The sequence below is a fragment of the Phyllobates terribilis genome, unplaced genomic scaffold (genome assembly GCF_046119375.1).
Source record: "Phyllobates terribilis strain yellow unplaced genomic scaffold, ASM4611937v1 Scaffold_1__5_contigs__length_1240528914, whole genome shotgun sequence".
Taxonomy (NCBI): Eukaryota; Metazoa; Chordata; class Amphibia; order Anura; family Dendrobatidae; genus Phyllobates; species Phyllobates terribilis.
The window spans coordinates 442,169,870-442,186,774 of record NW_027362761.1 but is presented as its reverse complement, the minus strand read 5'-3'; positions in this window follow the sequence as shown (position 1 = coordinate 442,186,774).

The following is a 16,905-nucleotide window of genomic DNA, read 5'->3' as shown; positions in this document are numbered from 1 at the left end:
GACTCCCGGGTCACTGCCTAAAAGTGTACCCATCATAAGTGATCCTTGGAGCATGCAAAGATGCCTCTCGCCATGCACCTGTCATTGCAGACTTGCAACAATCACCGTCCATGTCCTGGTCCCAGTGCAGCATTCAGTTGTCACTACCCCATTCCTTGGAATGCAAGCGCAAGTATGCAGCCAGCCACCCACCAACCCACAGGCTGCAATACTATACTGCCAAATTTTTGACAGCTGCTTGCACTTGAAATGTGGCCTTTTAGGCTAGTGGAGGTGGAAGATGTCCACAATCTTAAGGCGGCGACGGTGACCGGTATTCATACTCGGTCCCCAGCCGTCACTATTTGTCCCGCTGTCGTCTCCACCTTCCACAAGCATGGGTCCCACAACATTACCCGTGCCCTCCCCAGTGCACTTACTGGGAAGGACCACCTAACCACAAACATGTGGACAGGTGAATGTGGCCAGGGACGGTACGGAGCCAGTCCACAGCTCTTTTTTTGCTGAGTTGTATTTCACCACAGCCATATTCTTTAGCTTGGTGAAAGGACTTGGGAAACCATATCTAACCAGCTGTCATTTCTCCCAGGAAGTCCTCTAACGCTGCTTTCACTTGAAATGTGGCCTTTTAGGCTCGTGGACGCGGAAGCTTTTCATGACCTCATGCCGGCGGCGGCTGGGTGTCCATACTCTGTCCCCAGCCGCAACTGTTCTCCCGGTGTCGTCTCTGCCTTCCACAAGCATGGGTACCACAACATTACCCGTGCCCTCCCCAGTGCACTTAATGGGAAGGACCACCTAACCACAAACATGTGGACAGGTGAATGTGGCCAGGGACGGTACGGAGCCAGTCCACAGCTCTTTTTTTGCTGAGTTGTATTTCACCACAGCCATATTCTTTAGCTTGGTGAAAGGACTTGGAAAACAATATCTAACCAGCTGTCATTTCTCCCAGGAAGTCCTCTAAAGCTTCTTTCACTTGAAATGTGGCCTTTTAGGCTAGTGGACGCGGAAGCTTTTCATAACCTCAAGCCGGCGGCGGCCGGGTGTCCATACTCGGTCCCCAGCCGCAACTGTTCTCCCGGTGTCGTCTCTGCCTTCCACAAGCATGGGTCCCACAACATTATCCGTGCCCTCCCCAGTGCACTTGCTGGGAAGGACCGCCTTACCACAAACACGTGGACAGGTGAATGCTGCCAGGGACGGTACAGAGCCAGTCCATAGCTTTTTTTGCTGAGTTGTATTTCACCACAGCCATATTCCTTAGCTTGGTGAAAGGACTTGGGAAACCATATCTAACCAGCTGTCATTTGGTCAGGAAGTCCTCTAAAGCTGCTTTCACTTGAAATGTGGCCTTTTAGGCTCGTGGAAGTGGAAGCTTTTCATAACTTCATGCCAGCGGCGGCCGGGTGTCCATACTCGTTCCCCAGCCGCCACTGTTTCTCCATGTATCGTCTCCACCTTCCACAAGCACGGTTCCCACAACATTACCCATGCCCTCCCCAGTGCACTTACTGGGAAGGACCGCCTTACCACAAACACGTGGACAGGTGAATGTGGCCAGGGACGGTACGGAGCCAGTCCATAGCTTTTTTTGCTGAGAGTTGAATTTCACAACAGCCTTTTGTCTTTAGCTCAGTGAAAGGACTGGCATAGAGGGAAACCATATCTACTCTCGTTGTCATTTCTCCCAGGAAGTCCTCTAAAGCAGCTTTTGCAGAAGCAATGGCAAGCCATTCAACATCAACTGGCACTTCTCGGTGGTGCTTTGACACACAAACATCTTTCTTTACGCATTTAATTTCATGACTACAGAGTTGGGCAATGGCCTGATCTGCAATTCGGTTTGAGAAATAACATGCATAAGCACGTCCGATCCACATTAAAAAAACAGCCATAGAGTGTCCGGGAACCTTCCCCCACACTTTTCTTAGCCAGGGCTGCTTCTCGGCAGGGTTGGACGGACCCACCAGAAAACCGGAGACTCCTCCGGTGGGCCCTGGCTTCTCCTTCAGGAGAGTTTGCAGAGGTGAGGCCATGATGATGATAGAGGCCACCATCTGCTTAGTTTTCTGTCACTTGGAATGCAAGCGCAAGTATGCAACCAGTCACCCACCCACAGGTAGCAATACTAAACTGCCAGATTTCTGGGCAGCTGCTTGCACTTGAAATGTAGCCTTTTAGGCTTGTGGAGGCGGAAGCTTTTCACAACCTCATGCCTCATGCCTCGTGTCCATACTCGGTCCCCAGCCGTCACTATTTCTCCCGGTGTTGTCTCCGCCTTCTACAAGCATGGGTCCCTGAACATTACTACTGGTACTTTTCTGTGGGAATTTGCTTGCCTCCTACCAGCCTGGAATATTTCCAGTAAACTATGGTACGACGCCATGGTATTAGCACTGCCCCCAGTAACAGTAGCGAAGCCATCCCCAATTTCCTTCTCAGGAATTTTATTTGGTAGACAGAGTGGCTGCCCAAATACATTAGTTTCTCACAAAGAAGCTGAAGATAGAGTGGCAGTAGGTGCAAGTTTCTCCAGCCTGTTAGATATTAGAGGGTGAATGGCAGCACATTGGATCAGTGGTTAGCACTGAAGCCTTGCAGCGCTGGGATCCTGGGTTCAAATCCCAGCAAGGACAACATCTGCAAGGATTTTGTATGCTCTCCCCATGTTTGCGTGTGTTTCCACCTCAGTAAAAAAGCAGTCATAGAGTGTCCGGGAACCTTCCCACACACTTTTCTTAGCCACGACTGCTTCTCGGCAGGGTTGGACGGTCCCACCAGAGAATCCTCTGGTGTGCCCTGGCTCCTACATCAGGAGAGTTCATGATAGCGTAAACTTTGCAGCTGCTATGGGGCTCTTGAGCAGGGGAGAAAGGTGAGCCCTCAGAATCAAATCCTCTGGTGGGCACAATGTTTTTCAACCTGAAACAGCTTCTCAGTGGGAGTTGTATTTCACCACAGCCATATTCTTTAGATCGGTGAAAGGACTGGCAAAGAGGGAAACCGTAACTACTCCAGCTGTCATTTCTCCATCACCAGGTTCTGCCCATTGTCACACACAACCATGCCTGGCTGTATGTTCAGCGGTGAGAGCCACAGATTAGGCTGCTGTGTTACAGCTTTCAACAACTCTGCAGTGCTGGGCGGTTTGTCACCTAAGCTTTAAGCATGTTATCTTCAGCACAGCCTGTTGCCGCTTGGCCAAGGCAGTGCTGCAGTGCTTTCAGCTTACGAACTGATGTGGTCATTTCGGAGATGGAGGAGGAGGTGCAGGAGCTGAACAATGTGATTACATTGAAGTTACATTGGCGACTATGTTTTTATACTAAAGAAAGATCCTACTGTTTTGTTTTTTTTTACATTAATTTTTAAGACAAATGCATTCACGGGGAAATGTCATTTTAACATTTTACTACCTTATCTGGCAATGTGTTGTGTGACACATCATCAGACACATCCTGTTTCATTGATTATGGAGGGACTCAGAAAGACACATAGAGCAAGGCCACAGTAACGAGTACGACATGTTCCCATTAGAAAGGCGAGAGTCTGCTATACAGCTATAGGGTATGCAGTGAGTCCAATGGCTGACCAAATTTAGGAAAAGCCCCACAAAAAAATTTAAGACACATAGAGCAGGGCCACAGTAACGACAAACTCCCATTAGAATGGAGAGAGTCTGCTATACAGTTATGGGGTATGCAGTGAGTCTAACGGCTGACCAAATTTAGGAAAAACCCCACTAAGAATTTAAAGACACATAGAGCAGGGCCACAGTAACAAGTATGACATGTTCCCATTAGAAAGTAGAGGGTCTGCTATACAGTTATAGGGTGTGCAGTGAGTCCAACGGCTGACCAAATTTAGGAAAAACCCCACTAAGAAATTAAAGACACATAGAGCAGAGCCACAGTAACGACAAATTCCCATTAGAAAGGAGAGAGTCTCCCATAAAGCCTCCTCAAAACAATGTTCCCATTATTAGGAAGTGGGTCTCCCATAGTGTTGGCCTATGCAGTGAATGCAAGGGTTGCCAAAAATTTGATGGCACTCCAATGCCCCTTGGAAGAGACGTGGAAGAGGGCCTCATAAAAAATGTTCTCTTTAGAAAGGAGCGGGCCTCCTATACTTGTAATGCCCATGCACTAATTGTATGGGCTGACAAACATTTACCCCTGGGGGGTATACATGAACATAGTGGAGGATGAGGAGAAGGAGGCGGACAAGAGCAAATAGCCAAAATCAGGAAGCGTATACCCATGTCTGGGTGTGAAAAGGTGCATGGGAATACACCTCCCAAGAAAAGACACTGGATTTGAGTTTATGTTATGCTGCTATCATTCGGTGGTGTTGAGAAGTCTGGCCCAATCCAGCCCTTGTTCATTTTTATAAGAGTCAGCCTGTCAGCATTTTCAGTTGACAGGCAGATGCGCTTATCAGTTATAACTCCATCAGTGGCACTAAAAACACGCTCAGATAAAACGCTGGTGGTAGGGCAGGCCAGGACCTACAAGGCATAGAGATCCAGTTCATTCCACATATCCAGCTTGGATACCCAATAATTATAAGGCACAGAGGAATCACGGAGGACGTTCGTGCGGTCGGCAAGAGACTCCCTCAGCATCTTCCCAAACTTTGCACTCCTTGTGAGAGCACTCCACGCCTCAAGGCCTGTGGGATGCGAGGGGCTGAGAAAACTCTCTCAGAACTTTCACAGTGTTCCCCTGCCTCTGCTGGATTGAAGTTGTCTCTCTCGCCTATACTCCTTGGTTGTCCAAAGAAATGTGCCCTCTACCGCCAGCATTTTCGGATGGGTATTTTTTTAATAGTTCTGCAACAAAGGCCTTTTGGTACAGCTCCATTTTTGTACCTGTCCGTGTCAGGAATAAGAGATATAAAGTTCTCTTTCTAGCGTGGGTCTAGAAGTGTCACCAACCAGTAATGACTGTCACCCAAAATTTTGAGAATGCGAGGGTCATGGGAAAGGCAGCATAACATAAACTCAGCAATGCATGCCAGACTACTAACGGGCAAAACTTCCATGTCCTCACCAAGAGGATGACTGACTATGCGCTCCTCCTCCTCCTCCCTGTCCTCTGGCCATCCATGCTGAACAGACGGTATGACAGCTGTGCAGGTAGTACCATCTATAGCGCATGAAACTATCTCCTGTCCTTTTTCCTGCTCCTCATTTTCCTCATTGTCACCAAGTCCACGTTGGGATGAGATGAGGCTGGTCTTTGTGTAATCACCCTGTATGGTTCCTTGCTCCATCTCATCGTGCTCCGCCTGCAATGCATCCTCTTTGATTGTGAGCAGAGAGCGTTTCAGAAGACAGAGAAGCATGATGGTGATGATAATTATGGCGTCATCGCCGCTCACCATCTTGGTGGAGTGCTCAAAGTTTTGGAGGATGGTACATATGTCTGACTTTCATGTCCACTCCTGAGGTCATGTGTGAAATCGGAACTGAATAACGATGGCCTTGTTGATGCTGGTGCTCAACAACTGCCCTCTTCTGCTCACAAATTCTTCCCAACATCTGCAGTGTAGAGTTCCAACGCGTGGGGACATCACACACCAGTCTGTGAGCCGGAAGCTGCAAACGCTGCTGAAACACGGCAAGGGCGGCAGAAGTTGTAGCTGACTTTCTAAGGTGGCATACTTTAACAAGCAGATCCGGCAGCTCCGGGTAGGATTTGAGAAACCGCTGAACCACAAGGTTAAGCAAATGGGCCAGGCATGGTACGTGTGTGAGCTCACCTCACCTCAGCGCCGCCACCAGGTTCCGGCCATTGTCACACACGACCATACCTGGCTGTAGGTTCAGCGGTGTGAGCCACAGATCTGCCTGCTCTTTCAGAACTGTCCACAACTCTTCAGCATTGTGCGGTTTGACACGTAAGCATATTAGCTTCAGCACAGCCTGTTGCCCCTCGGGCGAGGCAGTGCTGCAGTGCTTCCAGCTTGTGACTGATGTGTTCATTTTGGAGATGGAGGCTGAAGAGGAGGAGGTAGCTGAGGAGGATGAGGTGCAGTAGCTGTAGACGGTGGGGGCAACCCTGATTGACCTAGGGCCTGCAATCCTTGGCGTCGGGAGGACCTATTCCTTCCCAAAGTCCAACTGGGTCCCGGCTTTCACTATGTTAACCCAGTGTGCCGTCAGCAAGATGTACCATCCCTGCCCACAAGCACTTGTCCACGTGTCCGTGGTTAACTGAACTTTCCCGGTAACTGCTTTGTTGAGGGCACAGCTAATGTTTTGGGACACGTGCTTGTGTAATGCGGGGACGGCACACCGGGAGAAATAGTGGCGGCTGGGGATCGAGTACCAAGGGACAGCTGCCACCATCAGGTTGAGGAATGCTTCCGTCTCCACGAGCCTAAAAGACAACATTTCGAGGGTAAGCAGTCGTGAAATGTGAGAATTTAGTAGTGTGGCCTGTGAGGCATTGGCTGCATATTTGGGCTTGCGTTCTAAGGACTGGAGTATGGACAACTGAACGCTGCGGTGGGACAAGGACATGGACGTGCTTCCTGATGCTGCTACTTGAGAGTGCGCAACGACAGGTGCAGGGCAGGAGGCATCTTCGCATGCACCATGGACAGGGGATTGGCTTGCATGCACAACAGCGGAAGAAGCAATGGTGCCACATGCAGACACTGTTCCTGGACCCTGGGGTTTGGCCCGCAAAGTCTGGTGCTTTGCTGCCATGTGCCTGATCATGCTGGTGGTGGTCAGGCTGGTCGTTTTGCCACCCCTGCTAATGCTGGCCTGGCAGGTGGTGCAAATGGTCTTTTTGGGGTTATTGGCAGAGTCTTTAAAAAACAACCAGACTCGGGAAGACCAAACAGTTGTACTGGCAACTTCCTTCATGTTGGTGTTACGGGGAATGGTTGCCTGCCTTCTGTCTGCAGACACCACACTGCTTCTTCCTGCCTGTTGGGGTGTTCTGCCTCCCTCCCCCTGTGTGCTCCTGTCCTCACTCTGCATGTCCTCCTGCTAGGTTGGGTCAGTTACTATATCATCCACTACCTCCTCTTCTATTTCGGCACCCTGGTCCTCCTCCTGACTTTCTGGCAATTGTGTCTCATCATCGTCCACCTTTGGGACACTTTCCCACTGTCTCCTTCGTGTGACCGTGGCTGCTCAAATATTTGGGCATCGCTATATGCGATCTCCTCTTGCCCCCGCAACAAGTGGACCGGGCGAGAGGCCCAAATCTATAAATGGAAAAGTGAACAGCTCTTCAGAGTGTCCAAGTGTGCGATCAGCTGTCTCCAGGCACTCGGCATGGTGGGAGGAAGGAGGATCAGGGTGAGGAATATGCGGTCCAGACTCACGGCTACTGAGACTTGACTGTGTGGAGGACAGGGTCGTGGTGGTGGTGGCTAAGTGACTGGAAGCATTATCCGCTATCCAACCAACAACCTTTTGACACTGCTCTGGGTTCAATAGTGGTGTGCTGCAGTTCCCTAGGAATTGGGACAGGAAGGTCGGGCGAGAAGATGTGGGTGTTTGTTGTGGCACAATTTCAGCTTGCCTTATCCTCAGCCTCTGCATGCACCATCACCATCACGTCCAGTTTCCCATCCCTTGCCACGTGCCTTGCTCATTTTAAATGGAGGACAGTATCTTCCACGCTCACTACAAATGACTGAGTTTGGAGCGAACTTATATGTGATCCGTGTGACAGAGAAAACAGAGTTTTAAAAAACCTGGCCTGTAGGTAACTAGTTTGAACAACACACTGGTGTGAATTGCTTCACTGACACACTGAAGGAAACTTTTAATGGAGGCCAGAAATGGCAGTATTTTCTGACAACATATATGCGATCTATGTGACGGAGAAAACAGAGTTTTAAATACCTGACCTGTAGGTAACTAGTTTGAACAGCAAACTGGTGTGAATTGCTTCACTGACACACTGAAGGAAATTTTTAATGGAGGCCAGAAATGGAAGTATTTTCTGACAACGTGTATGTGATCCGTGTGATGGAGAAAACAGAGTTTTAAATACCTTGCCTGTAGGTAACTAGTTTGAACAGCAAACTGGTGTGAATTGCTTCACTGACACACTGAAAGAAATTTTTAATGGAGGCCAGAAATGGAAGTATTTTCTGACAATGTATATGTGATCCATGTGATGAAGAAAGCAGAGTTTTAAATACCTGGCCTGTAGGTATCTAGTTTGAACAGCAAACTGGTGTTAATTGCTTCGCTGACGCACTGAAGGAAATTTTTAATGGAGGCCAGAAATGTCAGTATTTTCTGACAACGTATATGTGATCCGTGTGATGGAGAAAACAGAGTTTTAAATACCTGGCCTGTAGGTAACTAGTTTGAACAGCAAACTGGTGTGAATTGCTTCACTGACACACTGAAAGAAATTTTTAATGGAGGCCAGAAATGGCGGTATTTTCTGACAACGTATATGTGATCCGTGTGACGGAGAAAACAGAGTTTTAAATACCTGGCCTGTAGCTAAGTAGTTTGAACAGCAAACCGGTGTCACAAACTTCGCTGACACAGTGAAAAAAAATTGGAATGGAGGCTAAAAATGGAAGTATTTTCTGAAAACGTATATGTGATCCGTGTGACGGAGAAAACACAGTTTTAAATAGCTAGTGCCAACAAGCAAATGGGGCAGGAAAACAGTGTTCTCTGGATTGCTTTTTAAGCAAATAATGAGGATTAAGATCCAAAAAAAAGTATTCCTGGCCCCTGAGACATGGGCCTTTGTATATAAATATCTAACAGCAGCAGAAGGCAGAATTGGAATGGAGCCTCTTGTGCTATATGCACTGCAGTCTACTATATACCCTGCCTGCCTATATACCCTGTCTGCCTGATATCTCTGCAGATGGATTAGTTAGTCCTCAAAAGGACTGTTTGTTAAGATGGATATGTGTAATGTACAGTTTATCTCCCTACACTACCTAACACACAAGCAAATCTCTCCCTGACGCTGCAGCACCTCTCCCTACTCTGCCTGATTCCGGAGTGACTGTGACGAGCACAGCGTCTCCAGGTCTGATATAGACCTGATGGTGCTGTGCGGCCATCCAATCACTGTATTGCCACAACCACCATGGCTGCAGCATTACGAGTGGCAGGCAATCCCTGCATGCGCAAACATGCAGGGATGGGACTCGAGTTCCGCCGAGCAACCCCGAAAATACTCGGCGAGCGCCGAGCATCTCGAGCAGTGAGATGCTCGGGCGAGCACCGATCAGTAGCGAGCATGCTCGCTCATCACTAGTGGTATGATCAGATCATGTCACTGTACGGTCAGACACAGCCATTACACAGTACACAGCAGGGGAACATTTATAAGATTATCTCAGCACAGGAATATTTTATTTAAACATATCCAATTGTGGAAATTATTATTATTCCAAGATCTATTGCTTAAAATCAACTTTAGTTTATGAGAAAACCCTTTTAATACATTGAGATATCATACACAAGAATACAGAAAAATATCCTACCATTTTATGTCAATGGCACATATACAGACCTTGTTTTCATAGTTACAGACTACAAACAAAGCCTGTGTAGTCTGATCCTGCAGTCAGACTTGCTTTCATCTATTCCCATTTTTGATGTAATGCATTCTGTACGTTAGCAACAAGTAAGAGACAGGTGGAAGGAATGAGAATGCCTGAAAGATATTTAACTCCTTCATGACTGGGCGATTTTCTGTTTGTTTTTTTTTATTTTTGTTTTTTCCTCCCCTTCTTCCCCTTCTACCATAACTTTTTATTTTTAGATCCACAAAACCATTTGAAGGTTTGTTTTTTTGCAGCAAGAGTTGTACTTTTGAATGACACTATGCAATTTATCATGTGAGACACTGGAAAGCGTGAAAAAATTCCAAGTGTGTTGAAATTGTAAGAAAAATAAATTTCTCAATTGCTTTTTGGATTTTTTATTCACCACATTCACGATACAGTAAAACTGATCCGGTAATATGATTCTACAGGTCATTACAATTACACAGATACCAAACATGCATATTTTTTTTATTTAATTTCTTTGGAAATACGTAAAGAAAAGCTATACTGATTATATCGCCTTTCTCAGAGACCCATAACACTTTTCATTTTCAGGATCTGGTGCTGTGCGAGGGCTTATTTTTTGCTCCCTGAGCCAACATTTTTACTGATACCATATTGGGTAGTTACAATGTATTGATTACCTTTTATTACATTTTATTTCAATGTTGCAGTAGCCAAAAAACTGTAATTCTGTCGTTTCAATTTTTTTTCTCTTTACTGTTTACCAATCTGACTAATTTATTTTATATTTTGATAGGTCAAACTTTTACAAACACAGCGCTGCCAAATAAGTGTATTTTTAAAATATAATTGTTTTATTTGTAATAGGGCAAAGGGGGATGATTTGAAGTTTTGTTTTTTTTATTTTAAAAATATTTTTTTACTTCTTGCTTTATTTGTTAGTCCCCTTAAGGGACTTAACCCCCCAATGACCACCAATACGTCTTTTTACAGACCTGAGATATAAGAGAATAGCATCATCAGACAGGTGACAATCCAGCAGCTGTTAGCTGTACAGTACAGCAGACTGACTCCCTGCTGCATTAGCCACAATCGGTGTTGGCACCGACCATGGCCGTTTAACCCCTTAGATGCTGCTGTCAATAGTGACTACAGCATCTTAATGGTAAACTGAGTGTGGCATCTCCCTCTTTAACCCCATTGGCACCCCGCGGCTATGATTGTGTGGTCCTGATGTTTGTCATGGCAATTCACAGCCAAATAATGGCCTTAGAGTCTGCTATAGTGACCTCTTGAGAAGTTAGCAACATATAGGTGGTAAAAATACATTTTTTCATTCCTGTCATAACACATTGCATTAATTTTTGAAATGCACATGAAGGGTTAATAAACTACATGACAGCAGTTTTGATTATGTTGACTGATGCTGTTTTTAAAAATTTGTTTTTTTTTCCAATATATAGGTCCCCCAAAGTCGCTTCAAAAACTAAATAGGTCCCTAAAAAAATAAATTGTGTTAATTTCCTTGAAAAAAATGAAGCATCACTGCTACATTTCTATACCTTTTAAAATGCTAACAAAATAAAAGAACATTTTACAAATGGTGCTGATGTAAGGCAGACATGAGGAAAATGCTAATTATTAATGTTTTTGCGTGGTATGATATAAATAAACACAAAACATATCAAACTAAATGTACCATTATCATACAATATATTGTGCCACGAAAAAACAATCTCAAAATCACTGGGATGTGTTGAAACATTTCAGAGTTATTACCACTTAAAGTGACACTGGCCAGATTTAAAAAATTTGGCCTCATCATTAAGGGGTTTAAATCTGCGCTCGTCTCATCGCTTGTGCTAAACTTAGCAGTTCATCAACATTGCTATGTATTGTGAAAATAATGATCTCCTATGAATGCAAGCTAAACGTTGGTTCGCACAGAAGTATTCTAATGACAAGCAAGGTGGTCTTAAGCAGATCCTCGGCTGTCATGGCAATCCATCGGTGCCCCGCGATTACATCAAGGATGCACTGTTGGGCATGTGTAATGACATGCTACCTTGTCGGCGTGTGTTAAATGCCACTGTCAGGGATTGACAGTGGCATTTAACACGTTAACAGCCTTGGGCAGAGCTCTGCCTCACCCGCAGCTGTTGAAGGCACATGATCATAGAATCATAGAATGGTAGAGTTGGAGAGGACCTCCAGGGTCATCGTGTCCAACCCCCTGCTCAAAGCAGGATTCACTAATCCATCACAGACAGATGTCTGTCCAGCCTCTGTTTGTAGACTCCCATTGAAGGAGAACTCACCACCTCTCATGGCAGCCTATTCCACTCATTGATCACCCTCATTGTCAAAAAGTTTTTTCTAATATCTAATCTGTATCTTCTCTCATTTAGTTTCATCCCATTGCTTCTAGTCTTTCTTTGTGCAAATGAGAATAAAGCGGATCCCTCTATACCAGTGGTTCTCAACTCCAGTCCTCAAGACCCACCAACAGATCATGTTTTCAGGATTTCCTTAGTATTGCGCAGGTGATGGAATTATTACCTGTGTAATACTAATGAAATGCTGAAAACATGATCTGTTGGTGGGTATTGAGGACTGGAGTTAAGAACCACTGCTCTACACTGTGACATCTCTTCAGATATTGATATTTGTAAACAGCTATTAAGTCTCCTCTTAGCCTTCTTTTTTTACAAGCTAAACATTCCCAGATCCTCTAACCATTCCTCGTAGGACATCGTTTGGAGTCTGCTCACAATCCTGGTGGCTCTTCTCTGAACTTGGTCCACTTTTTCAATGTTTTACCCATCATCTGCTGGGAAAGATAACGGCTCGTCGTACAAGCGTCAAAGTCAAGGCCATGACATATGACGTATTGTATGTCATATATCGTGAAGGGGATAAATGCTGTTTAGGAAATCAAGAAAAAAAACTACACGGCAATAGGTGAGCTTTATATAATGGTAGTGATAATACTTAAAAGTTTCTTTTAAAGTTGGAGAATGTTTTAATTTACAGCGACGTAGTTGTATAAAGACTTGTTTTTTGAAAGATATGTTGTTTTTTTAATTGACATACTGTATATTGGGGTACATAAAATGAATTGAATAACTGTTACAATTTTTGGCGGTTGATATCCCGTGATCATGTCACAGGGTTTCCTATGAGTTTACATAGGGAGGCTATCTCTTTATTTAATCATTTAGATGCAGCAGTAAGCATTACAGTCATGGCCAAAAGTGTTGCTACCCTTGAAATTGTTTCAGAAAATGAAGTATTTCTCCCTGAAAATTATTGCAATTACACATGTTTTGTTATACCTATGTTTATTTCCTTTGTAAGTATTGGAACAACACAAAAAACTGAGAAAAAAATTAGAAATAAAAGGCAAATTTAGTCCTTTATGAAATAAAACTCTCACCTTATGCAGCGCCTGTACTGCATTCCATAAATGCTTATACAACCCCCTGACTCCGCCTGTAGACCCCCCCAAAAAGCTTTTTAAATTCTCCAGCGCTGCATGGTAATCCCCGGCTGCTGTCGCCATCCTCCTTCTTTAATTAACGTGGATGATGCCTCGCTTCATCCACACTGCCAGGTGAAATCTTGCGCCTGTATACAGAAATCGTGGATCATGCCTGCGCACTATGCTTTGCCCTACTGCGGGCATAACATAAGTGCATATGCACCCGTAGTAGTGTAAGGCAAATCATAGTGCGCAGGTGTGAGCAGCGATTTCTGTGCATAGGAGCAAGATTTCACCCGGCAGTGTGGATCAAGCAAGGCGTCATCCACGGCAATTAAATAAAACGTTGAGCAGCAGCTAGGGAGAGGGATGGAGAAGCCTGAAACCATGTCTATTGGACTGGACCGACGGGATTACAATACAGCGTGGGAGAATTTAAAAAGGTTTTTGGGGGCTCCTCTGGGGGAGTCAGGGGGTTATATAATCATTTAGTTCATATAGGACAAAACTGGTGACAGGTTCCCTTTAAGATCTCTCCACAGGTGTTCAATGGGATATACAAGTGCTTCTCACTAAAGTCGTATATCATTAAAAAGTTAATTTATTTCAGTTCTTCAATAATTGCCTAATTTAGTGAGAGGCATTTGTAGATCTGGACTCATTGCTAGGCACTTCAGAACTCTCCAACACTTTGTTTCCACGCAGTTTTGGTTGCTTCTTGAAGTATGTTTGGGGTCATTGTAATGCTAGAAGACCTATGACCTAGGATGCAAACCCAGCTTTCTGACACTGGCCACTTCATTGCGACACAAAATTCTTTGGTAGTCTTCAGATTTCATGATCCTTGCACACAGTCAAGGCACCCAGTGCCAGAGGCAGCAACACAACCCCCAAAAATCTTCAAATCTCTATTATATTTGACTGTAGGTACTGTGTTCTTTTCTTTGTAGGCCTCATTCCATTTCGGTAAACAATAGAATGATGAACTTTACCAAAAAGCTCTATCTTGGTCTCATCTGTACACAAGACACTTTACCAGAAGGATTTTTGCTTACTCACATACATTTTTGCAAACTGCAGTATAGCTTTTTTATTTCTCTGTGTCAGCAGTGGGCTCCTGGGTCTCCTGCCATAGTATTTCATGTCACTCAAATGTTGACGGATAGTTTGCGGTGACACTGATGCACCCCAAGCCTGAGAGACAGCTTGAATTTCCTTGGAATGTGATTGGGGGTGCTTATCCACTATTCGGACTATTCTGCATTGCAACCTTTCATCAATTCTTCTCTGCTGTACACATCCAGGGAGATTAGCTACAGTGCCATGGGTTGTAAACCTCTTGATTATGTTGTGCACCGTGGACAAAGGAACATCAAGATCTTTGGTGATGGACTTGTAACCTTGATATTATTCATCAGTTTTGGTTCTCTTCTCCTCTTTCTGTTCTCCATGCTTAGTGTGGCACACACAGACACACAGTGCAAAGATTGAGTAAACTTCTCCCATTTTTTCTGGTTTCAGGTGTGATTTTCATATAGCCCATAACTGTTACTTGCCACAGATGAGTTTGCAAAGATGCCCTCATTTTTGTCCATTTTTAGTGGGAAATTTGTCCAATTTGCTTTTTTTTCTCTGTTTTTCTGTGTTGTTCCAAACACACAAAGGAAATAAACGCGTGTAACAAAACATGTGTAATTGCAATAATTTTCTGGGAGAAATAATTCATTCTCTGAAACAATTTCAAAGTTGCCAACACTTTCGGCCATCTCTGTATTAGTGTTGAGCCACCCCCGTAGTTTTCTGGTTCGGTTCGGTTCGTCGAACACCGGTATGTTCGCCGAACTGTTCGTCGAATTGTTCGTCGAACACCATCGAACACCATTAAAACCAATGGTAGGCAAACAAAAGCAGATAGAAACACATAGAAAACAGCTTCAAAGGTGTCCAAAACCTGACAAACTGCTCAGAAGACACAACTAACACATGGAAAAGTGACAAGTAAATATAATCATGCGAAAATAAAGAGGTGGAGGAGTAAAAGGAGGGGGAGACACAGATATAGGCATGTTATGCCCTTCTAAAACAAAAAAACTGAGAAGCCGACACGGCCAGTCCGTTCCTGCCCGTGCGACCTCCGTGTCGCCGGGTTTGTGCCAGAGCTGCGGTGGACCCTGACGGCCAGCCCCCCTCTCCCAATACTGATGCCTGTCCGCTGGTGGGTCGAGCCCCCCCGCGGCGGAGGCAGGTCTAAGCTCTGTAATTTAAACTGTCTCTCTAATTTGAATGAGTACACTTTAAATCCTTTTACAAGGATCTATTGGAGGGCAAGTCTCATGCCAGCAGCCGCGGTAATTCCAGCTCCAGTAGCGTCCACTAAAGCTGCTGCAGTTAAAAAGATTTTATAAGGATCGAGCTTGGCGGTCCACCGCAAGGCGTCCTACCGCCAGTCCCAGCCCCTGTGCCTTGGGGTGCCTCCCCCGATGCTCTTCACTGAGTGTCCCGGGGGCCCGAAGCATTTCCTTTGAAATAATTAAGTGTCCAAACTACAGGTGGTGTAGCTTGCTTAACAGCTGGGATAATCCGCTGACTAGCAGACACTGCTACTAGGCCCAAAGTATTGCCTGGGCTAGATGCAGTTAAAAATTTGTAATTAGATCTACAGGCGGTGGCTACTCCGCTGACTAGCAGACACTGATGCTTTGCAGCAGACCTCTGATTCCCAGGCTATAGTATGAGTAAACAGCTCTTCAGACTCAACCATCTGTGTTACCCCAAGCCATAGTGTATGTAATTTCTTACGGTTAAAAGGGGGGGGGGACCCGACCCACCTGGAATTGACGATGCCAACATCATGTAAAACACAGCAAGGGGACTCCAAAAAGAGTCTCCATTTTTTCCAAAAATTGTGGCACAGACACCACTTAAGTGGCATCAATTGTCCGAGAGTTGCTTAAAATGGTTGGTGAGGTGATTTTCCAAAATCCTAAAGCTTTTAGTCTCCCCAGGAAGACACAGGTGGGGCAGATGGTGGTTGGACTGGCCTGCTAGGCCGCATTGTAGCACAGTGAGCTTCGCACTGCAACTTATGCTTCATATCCATGTGACTGTTCAAGCATAAAGCACTCAAACTATTGTTTTTTTGGCCTCTACTTAGCTTTTGGTGACAAATGTTACAGATAACAAGAGATGGGTCATCCTTATCGATCTGAAAAAATGCCCAGGCTATGCAAGGCTTAGAGCCCATGCGACCTGAAGAGCCACCACGACTTGTGGTCAGTGGCACAGTTGTGTTTGAGGATGCAGTTGTTGACGTGCTTCCAGTACTACGTCTCTGTCCAGGAAGGCGCAACCTAACCTCGTTGTCACTAGCATCCTCCTCCACCTCCTCTGCTGACCTCATCGACTGACTGACTGTGGGTTGACAGTAAGTTGGATCTCCAACCTCGTCATCATCACTCTGTGTGTTCTCACACCCGTCGTCCTCAGAGCCAACCTTTTCCTGCCCTGACCGAAAAGTCAAGTTGTCGCTCCAATCAGGTATTTGAGTCTCATCATCATCTTCATCATTGTCTCCACCAACAGGAGTTACAGTTTGGGAACGAGGGTCTACATTATTCTCAGAACCTTCTTCATCTGGTCGTGGATCCAACTCATAATGTCACGGGTGTGTCGCCACGAAGATCGTCGCGATTACACAGCCTGACTTCTCGCAGCTGAGTTTTTGGTGCTTGGTGTTTTTCGGCAGGGAGGGAGTTAATTCTCTCTCTCTGTGCTAGACGAGGCCCAGCCTCGCCCAGCTGCAGTTAATTCTGCAGTATTGGGACTCCTTCAAATACCTGCCGTTCTGATAGGGTAGTTGTCGGTGAAAGCTTTTCTTGCAGACTATCAGAGTGATACAT